The following is a 15,184-nucleotide window of genomic DNA, read 5'->3' as shown; positions in this document are numbered from 1 at the left end:
ACTGCTGTACGGCACTGACGGTCTATCCGCGCCATATTTGAGCCTGGATCTCGCTCCACCGTAACTTCTGGTTGTCGGCGTGCAGCCCACAGACGAAGCAGTCGTAAATCTGGCGTTGGTCAAGATTCGTCAACCCAAGACGGGCGTGTAGCCGCGGTCAATGCCATGCGAAGATGAATTGATGGATCCGCGCAGGTTGTATCGGTATTATCTTCTGACAGCGAGCGGTAGCGATCCCAGTCTACAACTCGACAGAGACGTCGGACACGACCGGTAGTGCTTGGATAAAGGACAAAGAGAATGGGATGATGGTTACTGCCCCAACAATGCGGTTCACATGCCCAAGACACCACCATGCTTCCAAGCCACCAGGATATATCTGGCGACTGCAATGGCAAATGTTGCCGCTCGCGCCGCCGAGTAGGTACCGATACATCAGTTAGGATGGTAAAATTGGCCTCTACGAAGTCGTCAAATACACACGTACCCCATGCACTCGATGCAGCATATCCCCAAGTGGTGTAGCGCTACGTTAAAATTACCAGCCACCAATATTTGTCGTCCAGGATAACGATGGTGGAGAAGAGATATCCCACCAAGGTTCACGCGAGCCGCGCTGCCGCTGTAAGGGCGAGCGTAGTACGACACAAATATAAAGTCCGATCGCGGTACACGTACCCAATACTGCCACCACTTCCAGCCACAAGGTGCACCACCGAGAGCGATCTATACGCTACTGAGGAAAGGTGGTGCGAACATGTCCAGCAACCTTACCATGTGGTACGCTGGATGTCGAGGTTCTGCGGTCCATGACATATGGAGAAGAATACGCTTTAAATCTTGAAATTTGTGGAAGAGCCTTGGTTTCTTGAAGTAGCAATGGCCAAACATGTAGCTTCCCATATCGAAGGTGTTGACGAAGCTCTCCAACCTTCCCGGAGATGCCACGCAGTTCCAGTGTAAAATCCCTTCAGAGGACATTGTAGGTTGGCTGGCCATATTTATAACTTCAGTTTAGCTACCAACACCATCGTGAGCTCTTGGAGCTGTCGGGCTGCAAAGCACAGGAGCTCGTGTGGCGACATCGGCGTTGCAAGTGTCTGACTTGGCGGTTGTGTCATTTCAATCGTTGACAACGACGGCTGCGATTATATACTCCACCGTCGTTGGCGAATCTAAGCGCGGCGTTTTTCTAGGTGTTGAATTTCCATCTAATAAATCGCCAGGCGAAGGTCAATATCTGTTTCCTCGCTCGATGAGTGAATTGAGTCCTCCTCTGGCACGGTGTCTTGTGGCATCGGCATCGAACTCTGAGGATTTGAGTGCGGTGCTTTAACTCCTGCACTGTATGATAGTGTATCATGTTTAGGGCGTGCGTTCGTTAGAAGCGCAGAATCTTCATCCATTGAAGCTACAAGAGCATAATGGTTGGAAATGGCCAGTTAGTTTGATGCTTCCTGCAATGATGGCTTTGCTTATTGCCGAGCTTTTTTAGTCGCAGCACGCTTCGTATGGCACTGTGGTTAATTAATGACATGGCTGTTGGTTTTACAAAGGCACACTGAAATAAAGGTGAAGGTCTGGCTTCCATTGTTTTATCTTAGGTGGGCAGAGGCAGGATGATTTCATATGCTCTTGTTTGTAGCATGAGTAGCAGTAGATGACGGAAGGCTTGAACGGCCTTGTGCGCAACACGCATCCGTAATAGAGCAGATGGTCTGGTGGAGTAGCAGGACCTTGTAAAGTGACGAGGCGTGTGCGGCGGCGACCCAAATAACGGGCGGAAATTACTTTATGTGTGTTACAAGAGAGATCCCACCACAGATTTTCTGGTTCTTTATTGCAGTCAACGCCGTAGACAACAGAGCTTATTAAATCAGTGTCAGATGTTAAATACGGTTGCACCGGAAGGACGACGTCTCCCGACGTGCATATCTCCTGAAGCGTCTTGAGCTGCTCAACTAACTCCAGCGAGGGTTTCGCTCCCGGCTGCGGCGGCTGCATTTCCGATGGAGGCGGAAATGTTGTAGGCCCGTGTGCTCAGATTTGGGTGCACGTTAAAGAACTCCAGGTGGTCGAAATTTCCAGAGCCCTCCACTACGGTATCTCTTATAATCATATGGTGGTTTTGGGACGTTGAACCCCACATATCAATCAATATCAATCAACTAACTCTAGAGAATGTACCCACAAAGAAATAGTATTTGTAGGTTTGTGCAGAGCAAATGCTTGAAACCCTGATGTGTTAAGGCAAACGTCCACAGCTGCTGCAATGGCGCGATTGGGCAATGTGGACTTATTGAAGCTGGGACGCGGCTTGATGACTACTTTGTAGGAAGGCTCTGTAGGTGCTCCTGAAAAATATACCTCTATTGCCGCGTCGTGCATTTGGAGGGGTTGTTTGGACGCAACATCAGACGCACGGACGCAATACAGCATCAGACGCAATACAGCACGGACGCGCCATGCTGCAGCGGCGCTGGCTGACCTCGACTGCACAGTAGGCCTAGGCCTGCTGCATGAGAATATGGTACATGCGCTGAGACAAGAGCACGTAAAGGGCGACGTACCTTGTGTATGGGTGCTAGGTGTACTTATGTAGCTGCCACTACGGTTCAAGAGGTGAAATAGCACTTTTAACGTAAACAACAGGCACAAAATGCGGAGCGACGCACATACACGTCCGAATGCTTCGATAGGAAGCCTTCATGTGCGCGCGTCTCCGTGTTTTATGATTGTAACATTTTCAATCATGGTAACATTTGCAATCATGAGTGCACTGGAAGTTTTTTTTTCTTCCTCTCGCTTCTGTTACTTTCCGCTCACTCATTGACAGCGTATTGACAGCGCCTTTTGCGTTTGACGCTGACTGCTCGTCAAAATTGATAAAGAGATGGCTGTCACAATAATGGCTCGTTTTAACAGCGTACAGTGGTTAGCGTATTCGACTGCTTATGCATTGGTCACGAGTTCGAACCCTGTGCATTTGTCGTAAATTTTCTGTAGTTAACTTCCGAATTGACTTCTTGGGTATTGATTGTATATGTCATCAATTGCATTCGTCAACATTGAAGTTCTTGATGATTTATTCAGAAATCGAAATAAATTGATTTCTTTTGGTTTGTTTGTTTAGGAAGGAACTGTTTGTCCCATCAGGAGTAAAAGTTCGCTGCTACGCAGTCACTTCATTCCATAATGGGGTAACTTTTACACCTTGACATTTCATCCCTCAAAATTATTGAGGACTAAACAGTTTGTACCCTGACAGTTGCTTCCGAAAGAATTAATCGTACATCTTTTGGGGAGTAATGGTTGTGGCAATGCCGTTACCCTAAAAAGACGGAATGCAGGCCACTTTTTGGCCTTTGCAGCATAGAGTGTAGGTTTTAGCTCATTTTGCAAATTAGTATTGCTTTAAGGCATCTCTCAGCTTTTTGCGAATTTTGGAGAAAAGGGTAAAGATTATGTTTCAAATCAATAATGACTAAAGAGTTCAAAATAGTTATACAGGAAGTTTTTCTAACGCATGTGCAGCTCAAGCTTTGAGGTGAACATTGGAGTTGGGTTAAAATGACAGGTATTAAAGACAAATTTGAAAGATCGAATAAAGTTTGCCCCTTGTGTATATTACTGGCAAGATACATATGTTGGCTACTGAGTACAAGCTCTTGTAATGAAATCTAGCGTAGATAAGAACAGTACTTGGTCCAATTGTATATACCCGTATATTGCGACGCTCTTTTGTCACGTTTTATGTTACCGGCTGAAATAGCATGTCAACAGTGCCTTGCACCACGCAAGAGTGTTGGAGAGTACCAGGGTATTTAAAGATCGTCCGTTAAGCTCGAGCACGCAAACAGGAACAGGTGAGCTTCTTCTCAGAGAAACGCAGCCACCAGCGATAACCATGTAATGTTCGATGCCACAGAAGAGACAGTAGACGACGAAGCTGTTGCTGCTTATCTAAGTAGCTCTGTCTACATCTATCGTTTTTTTGTTTATATTACGGCTCAGCCCTGCTCAAAACGCCGGATGACTTGAAAAGGTTCTTGCCGGGTCGGCGACCGACGGGTGCTGCGCAGCCCACCGCGTCGAAAGGTGCTAGAAGAACCGAAAAAAGCATCAGTGAGAGCACCGCCGTGACCTGCCAAGGTGTAACACCAGGTCAGAAGCACCAGCTGGTTTGCGGAAGTATACCTGACCGCAAGTGACAACACAGCGCTAAATCGGAGGACGAATCAACTGTCATCGAGGACCACAACGTTGCGAACCTCACAGATCTAGACATGAACGAGGGTGGTTTCCGTCTTGTGCGACACCACAAAGAAAGGACAGTGGCCATTCCTGTGTTAATTGCTCCAACATCAGTAGGAGCTAACTTGAGGCAAGTAAATCCTATTGACCTATACTCTGAAATTGAAACAATTTTCGGTGGAGCCCAATTTAAGAGCCGTTTCTCTGCACAGAGAGCCCTGCTCTTGGATATAGAAACGGAACACCAAGCTAATATGCTTCTAGAGACCAACACTATCTGCGGCCTTGCCATATCTGCCCGTGTACCACACAGCTAAATGAAAAATACATGCATTTTAAAAGTAATATATTGCAGCAAGGTGGCAAGTTGGGCTAGTTGGATTACGTTCATAATTGATTTTTTGAAGTGGCTGAAAAAGACAGCGCTTGCTTGCTGTCCTTATACAGCGCTTGCTGACAAGGCAAGTGCTGTCCTTGTCAGCTTTTTTGTCCATCCCTCTTTAGTGCGCTTCAAAAAATTATAAAAGGCGTCCCAAGATGGTACTCGGACGAAGAGCTGTTAACCTACCTGAGACCTCAGGGAGTATACCACGCAAGAAGAATCATACGGCGGGTGCAATCCTCCTCCTCCGAGTGGGAATCAAAGCGCACTGACTCTGTGGTTCTCACATTCGCTCCAAATTCGGAACGCCCAGAGATCAACCTTGGCTTCGCCAGACACGAGCTTGCAGACTACGTGGAGACGCCCCCACGCTGTTTTTAATGTCAGCATTTTGGACGTGTTGCTAAGCACTGTCGGGGGGAACAGAGGTGTAAGCGCTGTGGGGGACCTCATGAATTTAAGACGTGTACACGTAAAGAAAAACTTGAGTGTGCAAACTGTGGCGGTGACCACCCAGCTAGCTACGGCCGATGCCGAGCACGAAAAGCTGCGCAGCGAAGAAATGAGACGTTTGTCCTCGGCCTGACGATTGTGAACGAACTATCGCTCACAAAAAAGACGTCCGTCACGCCGCAACGTGGTGGTTTGGACAATGAGTACGCAGGAAATTTTCCGCACCTAAATCCGACAAGAGCTGGTACTGAGTCAACGCAAGTGCTCAACGCTGGTGAGAAATGTATCACGAAAGAGACCGCCAAGCGCACCTATGCTGATGCTCTGAGCCCACCTCAAGAAACACCTGGAAGCAAACAGCAAGAAAACCTCGAGCACGTTATTTGCGCTCTTTTCACCGCACTACGTTCACACGTCGCTAAGACGTCGCTCGACGCTAACATGCTTGCGAGTTCAACTAAAGACATGTTGGAAGAAGTCCTGACTCTAGAGTCAGTGTTACTTTGCTCTACTTCCTCATACACACAGTAGAATAATGGCAATGTCTCGCCCACCTGGTCTATTCCGTCCTTCAAAAGTGCCCTTAATAATGCAATGGAACTGCGCCGATCTTCTAAAACGTGTATGCGAACTCAACCTTTTCCTGCGCGATATTCCAATTCGAATTTTAGCCCTCTCAGAAGCCGGTCTCCTGAATGCAAGGACGCTCCCAGGGTACACCCGACAGGGAAACCCAAGCATAACGTCAGTTGCAAATGGAAGCGCAACGATATACATAAGGTGAGAATACGTCACGTCGCCTTACCAGTGCAAGACCTTTGTTCCAACTCACTGGAAGTCGCTGCTGTGCAAGCGTACCAGGGAAACCGAAAACTGAGTGTGGTATCAGTGTACATAAGCCCACGAAAGAAGATCTCCATAAAGGCTTTCCTAAAGGACCTTCGCACTCGATGTTCTGCTCCTCGAATAATCTGTGGTGATTTTAACGCGCACCATCCATTCCGGCCAGATAAGAGTGTAGGTTTTCGAGGCAAGGAACTTCTAGCAGCTGCGAATGCTGCCGAGTTAGGTGTGGCGAACGATGGCAAACCTCCATTTTTCAGACCACCAGATTCATGGAGTGCAATAGACCTCGTACTTCACTCTATGGACTTTCTAGTATCATCGACCACTGCTCCAGACAGGATGGGCAGCGACCATTTTCTCATATTCAACAATATCCTGAGATTTCGAGCTGCTGGTCGGCAATTCTGCAATGTAACACTCTGGGACACCTACAGAGAATAGTTGGACAAATGCACTGGTGAGCAGTTCGCAGATATGTTGCAAATCAAGTGAGCAGCAACTTCGTTGCTGAAACTGCCCGACAATTTGCTGCTCCTGACTTGAAATTGAAGAACCTCTGCGCAGCACGTAGCCGAGCGGAGCGAAAACTAATGAGAACAAAAGAAAATCCGTCTGCGAAAACGGAATATAACAGAATAAACGCTGCGATCTGTCACCATACAAAAAAAATTAAGACGAACTCAATCAGCCGCTTTCTGTGAGAGTTTATCAACGTTTACGCCCTTCACAAGGATGTGGGCAGTAATAAATAGTCTTTCTGGGAAGATCAGCCCACACAGGCCATTTGAAGCACTCGCTTTGAAACAAGGGAAAGATTTGCAAACCCTTGCAGAGGATTTTCAGACGTGTACACATCTGGCAGATCAGCAGGAGCGGCGACTCCTCTGTCACCCCAGTTTTTTCACACGATGGATATGCCATTCACCTTTCGAGAGCCGGATATGGCACTTAGCAAATGAAGAAGACGCTGTGCCGTGAGTCCCGATTTGATCAGCAATCAAATGCTGACAAATCTGCCATATGAGCGAAAAGGGGCCCTTTTGGACATATTTATTCATGTCTGGAGCACGAGAGAGATCGCAGTTGTTTGGAAGACAGCATGGGTGGTGCCAGTCCTAAAGTCCGGAGAGCATAGTGCGAGCCTCGCATCATATCGACAGGTATCTCTTACATCATTCATATCTAAGGTGATGGAAAGATTAGTGTTACGTTTGAAAGAGACCGGTACTGGTTGAAAGGGGCCGTTTATTAGGCCGTGAGGGGCAGCTCAGAAGCGGCCGACTGGTTAGAGACCCTCCTGATCCTCTTCCTCCTTCCTCGCTCCGGGCGACAAGTGCGTTCAGCGTATACGCTTCTCTGTCTTCGTGCATGGGCGCAACATTCCTCTCTGCGCAGACGAAGGCCGCCGGACGAGTCAATCGAATTGTCATGGCGTGTACAGTTTCAGGCGGGCAACAATAATCACTTGAGTTTTGGCAGCTCGTCGATCACTCGCCGTGAGACGAGCTATTACAAAGTTGAGCTCTGTAAGTCTGTCGACAAAGATAAAATGTCCATCGTAAGTGGCAAAAAATTTTGGCATAACCCGCGCTTGCGCATCGGAGTCTACAACCACACCCCATCACCATGGCGATAAATCACTGGTCGATGGTGAATGTCATAGCGTGCCTTCGCTTTGTCTTGCTATGCCAATGTGCGTAGTCTTGCTATGCGACGCGCCTCTTCGGCGAGGCAGAGAGTCTCGGCGACAGTGTTGTCGTAATCACAGAAAGGTAATATTGTGTCGATTGTGTGCCGGGGCGAACGTGCATAAAGCAAAAAAAGGGCTATAACCTGTAGTCTCATGCTTCGCGGAGCTGAACGCGTAAGTAATGAACGGGAGTACGTCATCCCAGTTCTTGTGGTCGCATGAGACATTTAATGACAACTTGTTGATAATGGTGCGGTTGGTACGCCCCGTAATCCCATTAGTTTTGGGGGTGGTATAATGTCGAGTGATCTAAACGGGATTCACATGAATGGAGTGGCTCCTCCACGACATCCGCTTTGAATTGTCGTCCACGATTGCTGATAATCAGGCGAGGTGGGCCGTGGCGGAGGATGACGTACTGTAACAAAAACGACGAGACTTCACTGGCAGTTGCGGAGGGGACAGCCGCCGTCTCGCAGTAGCGTGTGTGGTAGTCGACGCAAATAATTATCCATCGGTTGCCCTTAGCCGATTTTGGAAAGGCGCCCAGAAAGTCAATACCCACTTGTTCGAAAGGTGCGCTTGGAGTCGGCATCGGCTGTAGAAGACCAGCTGGACCAGTTGATGGACTTTTGTGGCACTGACATTGCATCCAGCTTGCCACATAACTCTCAGCGGACTTCAGCATACCAGGCCAATAATAGCGCCCTTTAGTATAGTGAAGCGTCCACGCCAAACCTAAATGTCAAGATGTAAGGTCGTCGTGCATGACACTCATAATAACTGTTCGCAGGCTCTCCGGGACCACTAGAAGAAAACGCGCGCCACTGCTGGAGAGGTTCCTTTTGAACAACACTCCATCACGCATACAGAAACGGCGTGCAATAGTGAAAGCGGATGCAGCGGCAAATAGTGGTGCTAGTTTAGCATCCTTCCGCTGTTCTGCTCTGAAACTTGGGGAGTCCGGGAATGTAGGCGACACAGACGCTACAAGCTGGTCAAGGTCATCGGATTCACAGTCCGTTGTGCTAAGCGGCATACGTGAAAGACAGTCCGCTTCAGCATGTCGACGACCACTCTTGTAAGCGACGGTAAAACTGTATTCTTGTAGCCGGAGTGCCCAGCGCGCGAGGTGGCCACAAGGGTCACGAAGGTTGACAAGCCAACACTTCGAGTGGTGGTCGGTTACGACAGTGAATGGGCGTCCATACAGGTAATACCTAAACCGCTGAATTGCAAATATTACCGCCAAGCATTCCTGTCCCTTAACAGTGTAGTTTTGTTCCGGCCTGCTTAGGGAGCGACTTGCGTATGCGATGACGTGTTCGCGGTTACCGTAACGTTGTACTAGGACGGCTCCAATACCTATGCCGCTAGCATCCGTATGAAGCTCTGTTGGAGCAGAAGGACTGAAGTGCTGAAGGACGGGTCGTGACGTCAGCAAAAACTTCAATTGATGGAATGAAGAATCGCACTCCTGAATCCACTCAAAGGAATTGTCCTTTCGTAAGAGGCATGTGAGAGGATACCCAACGTCGGCAAACTTCGGAATAAAGCGGCGAAAGTACGAACAAAGCCCCAGGAAACTACGAAGCTCCTTGACGGAACGCGGCGCATTGAACGCCTCAACTGCTGCTGTCTTTTGGGGGTCAGGGCGGATGCCATCCTTGTCAACGAGATGCCTGAGCACAAGCGTCTAGCGGTCTACGAAGTGGCATTTCTTCGAGTTTTAAACTAGGCCAGCGTTTTGGATGCAGTTAAAAACAGTATCCAGACGAGAGTTTTGTTCACAGAACGTGCGGCCAAAGATGACGACGTCGTCGAGGTAGCACATGCAGATGTTACATTTAAAGCCACGCAGAATGGTGTCCATAAACCTGTAGAACGTTGCCGGTGCATTGCACACTCCAAATGGCATCACGTTGAATTCAAAAAGCCCATCAGGGGTTACAAAGGCTGTCTTTTCCTTGTCCTCTGGGTGCATCGGAATTTACCAATAACCGGATCGTAAGTCTACGGAGGAAAAATAAGAGGCCGGTTGTAAGCAGTCTATTGCGTCCTCTATACGGGGCAGCGGGTATACATCCTTTTTAGTCACGGCATTCAGTCAGCGATAGTCGACGCAAAATTTTTAAGATGCATCTTTCTTCTTAAAAAGGATTACCGGTTCTGCCCACGGACTGGCTGACTCTTGTACCACTCCATTTTGCATCTTTTCCTGCACTTGGTTATTGATAATTTGTCTTTCTGACGGGGAAACACTATATGGTTTTTGGCGAACTGGACTTGCCGCGCCAGTGTTGATGGTATGGCGCGTTCGAGACAGTGGGGTAGGGATTACTTTGCCCTTCTGCGCAAAGTCATATACCAAAACGTGCTTCAACAGCACATTCATTAAATGCTCGGCGCCCGCTTGAGCTAAACGACTTATTTATCGTTGCCATAAGCGCCCCGTCCAAATTGTGACAACCAGTTCCGTCACGTTCTTCCGGCACGTCTGTGAGCTTGACCACTGATAAGGTCACGTGTTCTTTGCTGAGCGAAGCTAATTTAAAACCATTGGGTAGTGTCACGGGCTCAGAGGAACAGTTTACATTTCATAGGCCAGTTCGTCCGCCATGGATCGACATCAAACAATAGGGAACGAACACATTCTTCTTCACGCAGTTTAAGTGCATTGGTTCTACGCTCGCATCAAAGCTGTCACAATCTGCGCCGCGACAAACAACAGGAACACGTATAGTAGACAACGCAGGTATGAACGCATTGCCACAGACACATGGCATAGTTTGGTCATCCCCTGGAGTTACCAGAAGTTCTCACGGCATCTGGCCACTCACAAAGACTTTCCCGGTGCGACAGTCTACAGTGGCACTACATTCTCGCATGAAGTCCATGCCGAGAATGACGTCATGTGTCGACCGAAGAATAATCGCAAACTCTGTCGTTATCATAAGGCCTCTCAAAAATACTTCAGCACTACACACACCAATAGGGTGGAATGGCTCTCCACTCACTCCACAGAACGCCGAAGTTTCATCCCAGGTTAAAACAACTTTCCGCCCTAACACGTCTTTTAAGGAAGCACTTATCACGGAAATCTTTGCACCTGTGTCCACCAAGGCCATCACAGTCACATAATTCACAAAAACAGGCACTTTGTTTTTAAACGTACACACAGGAGGTATTTCTGTCAGTTGCACGTTTCCAGCGACCTTACCGCCATTGGCCGCGCTGGCTAGTTTTCCGGTGGCGAAAAGGGCGCTTTGTGACGCAGCGGTGAAGGAGAACGATGAGCACCAGGTCGCTGTGGAGCGTTAAACTCCTGTCAGATGCCGAGGAGTGGTTGCAGAATTTTCTGGGCCAATAGTTGTCATCAGGTGGTATGTGGGCCGGCCGCCGGACACCATGAGACTGTTCTAAGGGTCGTGAAAAGTCGGATGGTTGGTGATACCGAAGAGTCACCCGACGGTTGCAAGCCGCGATATGTGGCCTGGCACACCACAGGCATAGCACACCGGCCGAGGTTGAAACGTTGGTCGCTCGTCGATGAATAGAGAGTCATCATTTACTCTTGTGTGACGGATGTACTGGTCCGGTACGTCGTACCGAGACGTCGGGTGTCGAGGAGGCATGCGCTGAGAGCGTCGGTCATACCGCGACGCGGGAAATCTGGTTGTCATCCTTGACTGTGGTGCTGGGCTGTCCTCCACAGTTGCCGCGCTCATCATCGGTTGCCATGGGGTCAAAGGAGGCACATCCATAGCCTCACGTGGCAGACAGAACTCGGGATGGTCAGCTGTCGAACACATTTCTCGGTGGGACAATTCCTCATGAACAATCTGTCGAATAGTAGAAAAGAGGTTGAGGCCAGGATTTGTGTCCACACTGGCAACAGTTGTAACGTTAGCCAGCCGACCAAACTGGGGCGCAATTCCACGCATCTTGAACGTTTCAAACGTTCGGCAATGCTTAATGACGTCGGACACAGAACTGAGGCTTTCTTTTCCAATTAGAAAATTATCCACGTCCTAAGCAATCCCTTTGAGCAGATGCCCAACTTTGTCCTCTTCCGACATGGTAGCACAGACTACCTTGCACAGCCTTAACACTTCTTTTATGTAAGCGGTGCATGTCTCACCTGGTAGCTGTGCCCATTGCGACAGTGTTTGCTCAGCCCGCTTCTTTCTAGCAACCGAGTTGCTGAAACACGACCTTAGCTCTTCAACAAGAAGATCCCACGTCGTGAGTGCGTCCTCGTGGTTCTCGTATCATACCAGTGTGGTGTCGGTCAGGGAGAACACTACGTTGGCTAGCATAGCGGCTGCATCCCAACCGTCGGACCTGCCCACACGTTTGTACTTGGTGAGCCAGGCATCGACATCTTCTTCGGCTTTTCCTCCGAAGGGCGGTGGAACTCGGTAGTACGGAAGCGGACCAGACGATGCAGTCCTGGGAATGCCTGCCTCTTCGGGCATGTCGAAGTCACTCACGGCAGATGGTGGGAAACCAGCAACTCAACAGCTTCGCCGAAGCTGTGACAGTGATCGTTCCGTAGTTGAAGCGCTTACCCAGGTCCTCCATCACTGTTACGTTTGAAAGAGACTGGTAGAGGTTGAAATGGGCCATTTATCAGGACGTGGGGGGCAGCTCAGAAGCGGCCGACTGGTTAGAGATCCTCCTGATCCTCTTCTTCCTTTCTCGTTCTGGACGACAAGTGCGTTCAGCGTATACGCTTCTTTGTCTTCGTGCATGGGCGCAACAATATGTACAAGAATAACTTGGTACCTTGAACAATGCAGACAATGGCCATTGTGTATGACTGAATTTCTCCCACGACTGAGTGCCCAAGACAGTGTTTTGGACCTATTAGGCAACATCGAACACCACCACGTCAGCGGACTCTCGAAACTCGCCGTCTTCATGGACGTTGCCAAGGCATATGATTGTGTGCTTCAGGCAGGCATCGTGAACGGGATCCAAGTCACGGGTGTGTCAGCAAGTGCTCTTCGGTTCGTACATGAATTTCTCCGAGACCCCTGTGTCCTGGTAAAGCTTGTAAATATAACGAGCGAAGAGAGACGCGTTTCCCTCGGCGTCCCATAAGGAGGCGTTCTATCTTCCTTGCTTTTTAACGCTGCCATGGCCAGCCTTCCTGACACTCTGCACTTAGCTCTGAAAGATGTTGAAATATCTATCTACGTCGATGACATCTGCATTTGGATCTCAGGGTACCAGCACAAATGTTTTACCCGGATAGCAAAGAGCGCTATTTCAATCATTGAGTGTCACTTGTTGGCACTTGACTATGTTTATCAGCGGAAAAATCGGCCTTCATGCTCTTTCCGGGAGCGAGACGGAAGTCAACACGTGTGTCACTGAATATTCGAGGCCACTCAATTCGTTGTGCAACAAGTGTCCGTTTCCAGGGCATTACCGTCAACAACAAGCTATTATGGCCACGTGCGGTTGATGGTATAGTCACTGCATCAGTGCAAAGGATCAACGCTTCTCTTCGCATGGCAGGGGTACGTTGGTGGAAGAATCCTATGTCTATGCCTAATTTGAATGCTGCGCTTATAACAAGCTGCATTCTTTATCAGCTGCCCCTGATTTCACCATCACCAAGCCAGTTCGAACGCCTACAGGCAGTGCACAGAAAGGGTCTCCACTTGGCGAATGGATTTCCTCGGGTGGCTTCAAACACGAAGGTCGCCAATTACGCGGAGTTTCTTCCACTCCACCTTTTGGCGTATCAGGCCTTATTGATGCAGCTGTCAAGAGTGGGCGAGTCCTTCGCAGGCACGGCGCTTCTCCGGCGGCTAAGAGCAAGAACTTGCTCACATTTCAAAGCGGCACTGAACACATTTCAATAATTAGGCTTGAAACTGCCTAAACGGCGCCCCATGGACACGCCTTGGTCTTTTGCGGATGTTGCGTGTAACTTCAGCGTACCCAAGTTACCAGCGAAGCGCATCATTTCAGCCGCGGAAGCAAAATTTCTTGTGCTGGACCACTCGAGCACCATGTACCGCGGCCACCTACAAGTGTACACCGACGGATTAGTGTGCACACAAACGAATAGCTGCGCAGCGGCTTTCTATATACCCTGCACTCTAAGCCGAAATTCGGCAAAGCTGGACTAACTGCAGTCGTTAAACCAACGGACGAACGGTTCATCCAACAGGGACTAAATGCGTGGCAGCGCGTGTCGTGTGCAAACGCCCGGCAATAAAGAGACCAACAGGGAGGGCAACTGCGCCGCGATCGCCTCCTGTCGATGCTGCACTGCAATGCTCGGCGGGGTCGGCGATCATGAAAACAATTTATATAGGCTATACGCCACTGTGAAAGCGAAGCAATATGAAACGAATAGAAGATGTGATGAGAGGCAAGTAGTACAACACGCAGTCAGTGCACACAACAAGCGCCCTCGTGTTTTCACCATTCCTGCACGGGCGGGCTGACACCAAGTGAAAATAGGCGAACACGGGCAAGGCGGATAACTCGCTTTGCTGTGCTGAATTAGTCCGAACTACGATGAACACTGACAACGCTAATAAAAGTAAGCTGTTCATCAGCGGTCGTGTACCCACACAGTGACACAGTGACCACACAGTAAGCTTCGTACGTCATGGGTATCAAGCTGGCTGCCGGTGTGAGTGCATTGGCGGCACAAGCGAAGGAAACATCGCGTACAAATTCTGAGAAATTGTAGCTCACACAAACTTATGTCTTTTTCTCCATGCGACAATCGTTATAAAAAATCCAGCGTGTAGGCGATCACGGATACGACTAATCGTGCGGCCGGCGGTACACAGGGAGCGACTTACCAGCACGATGAAAGAACCATGCCTGCGAACGGTCTCGTCGCTGTAAGTATACAGATATCTACATCACCCGGTAAGACACCGCGAACATGGGACACTTGCCCACACCTATTGTTAATATGTGACAATAAAATAACGACGACAAAAATTCCACGCAAGCCGCAAGTTGCGATCGCCGGTGGTCGTTTAGCAGTACTCGTCGTAAGCCTAGTGACGCCGTCGGCAATCCGACACGGTATGGCATCGGCGGGGCGCCTGGCTGCTTCGCCGGCTTTCCCGCATAAGCGCTGCTGCTATGTTTGTGTTTGCAGACTCGCGCGCCACTACTGCGAACGCTGGTTCAGCCGACATGATCGAATGCCAGCTGATAATTCGTAGTCTCGGGCTGGAGGCATGTTGAAGATTAGATGGATCCATAATAAAAGATAGGTGCGCATCGGTGCTATGAATCAGCCCATGTATATTTTAGCGTTACGGTATCAATATTTATTGTTTTTTTAAGCCCAGTAAAAGTCGCCCACTGGCACTAGATGGGAGGTCAAAATACTGTGCTATATATACCCGTTAGTCTTTTCTCGTAGTATAGCGTGGGCAGTCAGTGTTTGCGGTGTTTTACTTTGAAATAATAGGACGTATGTATGTGACTGTGTGTGTTGCATGAATAACACGCTATGTTTCTCAATGCTGATTAAATTGGAATAAACATCAAATATACTCCACAAACGCAGT

Source organism: Rhipicephalus microplus, chromosome 4 (genome assembly GCF_043290135.1).
Source record: "Rhipicephalus microplus isolate Deutch F79 chromosome 4, USDA_Rmic, whole genome shotgun sequence".
Taxonomy (NCBI): domain Eukaryota; kingdom Metazoa; phylum Arthropoda; class Arachnida; order Ixodida; family Ixodidae; genus Rhipicephalus; species Rhipicephalus microplus.
The sequence above is the reverse complement of the archived record's forward strand: the minus strand, read 5'-3'. Positions refer to the sequence as shown.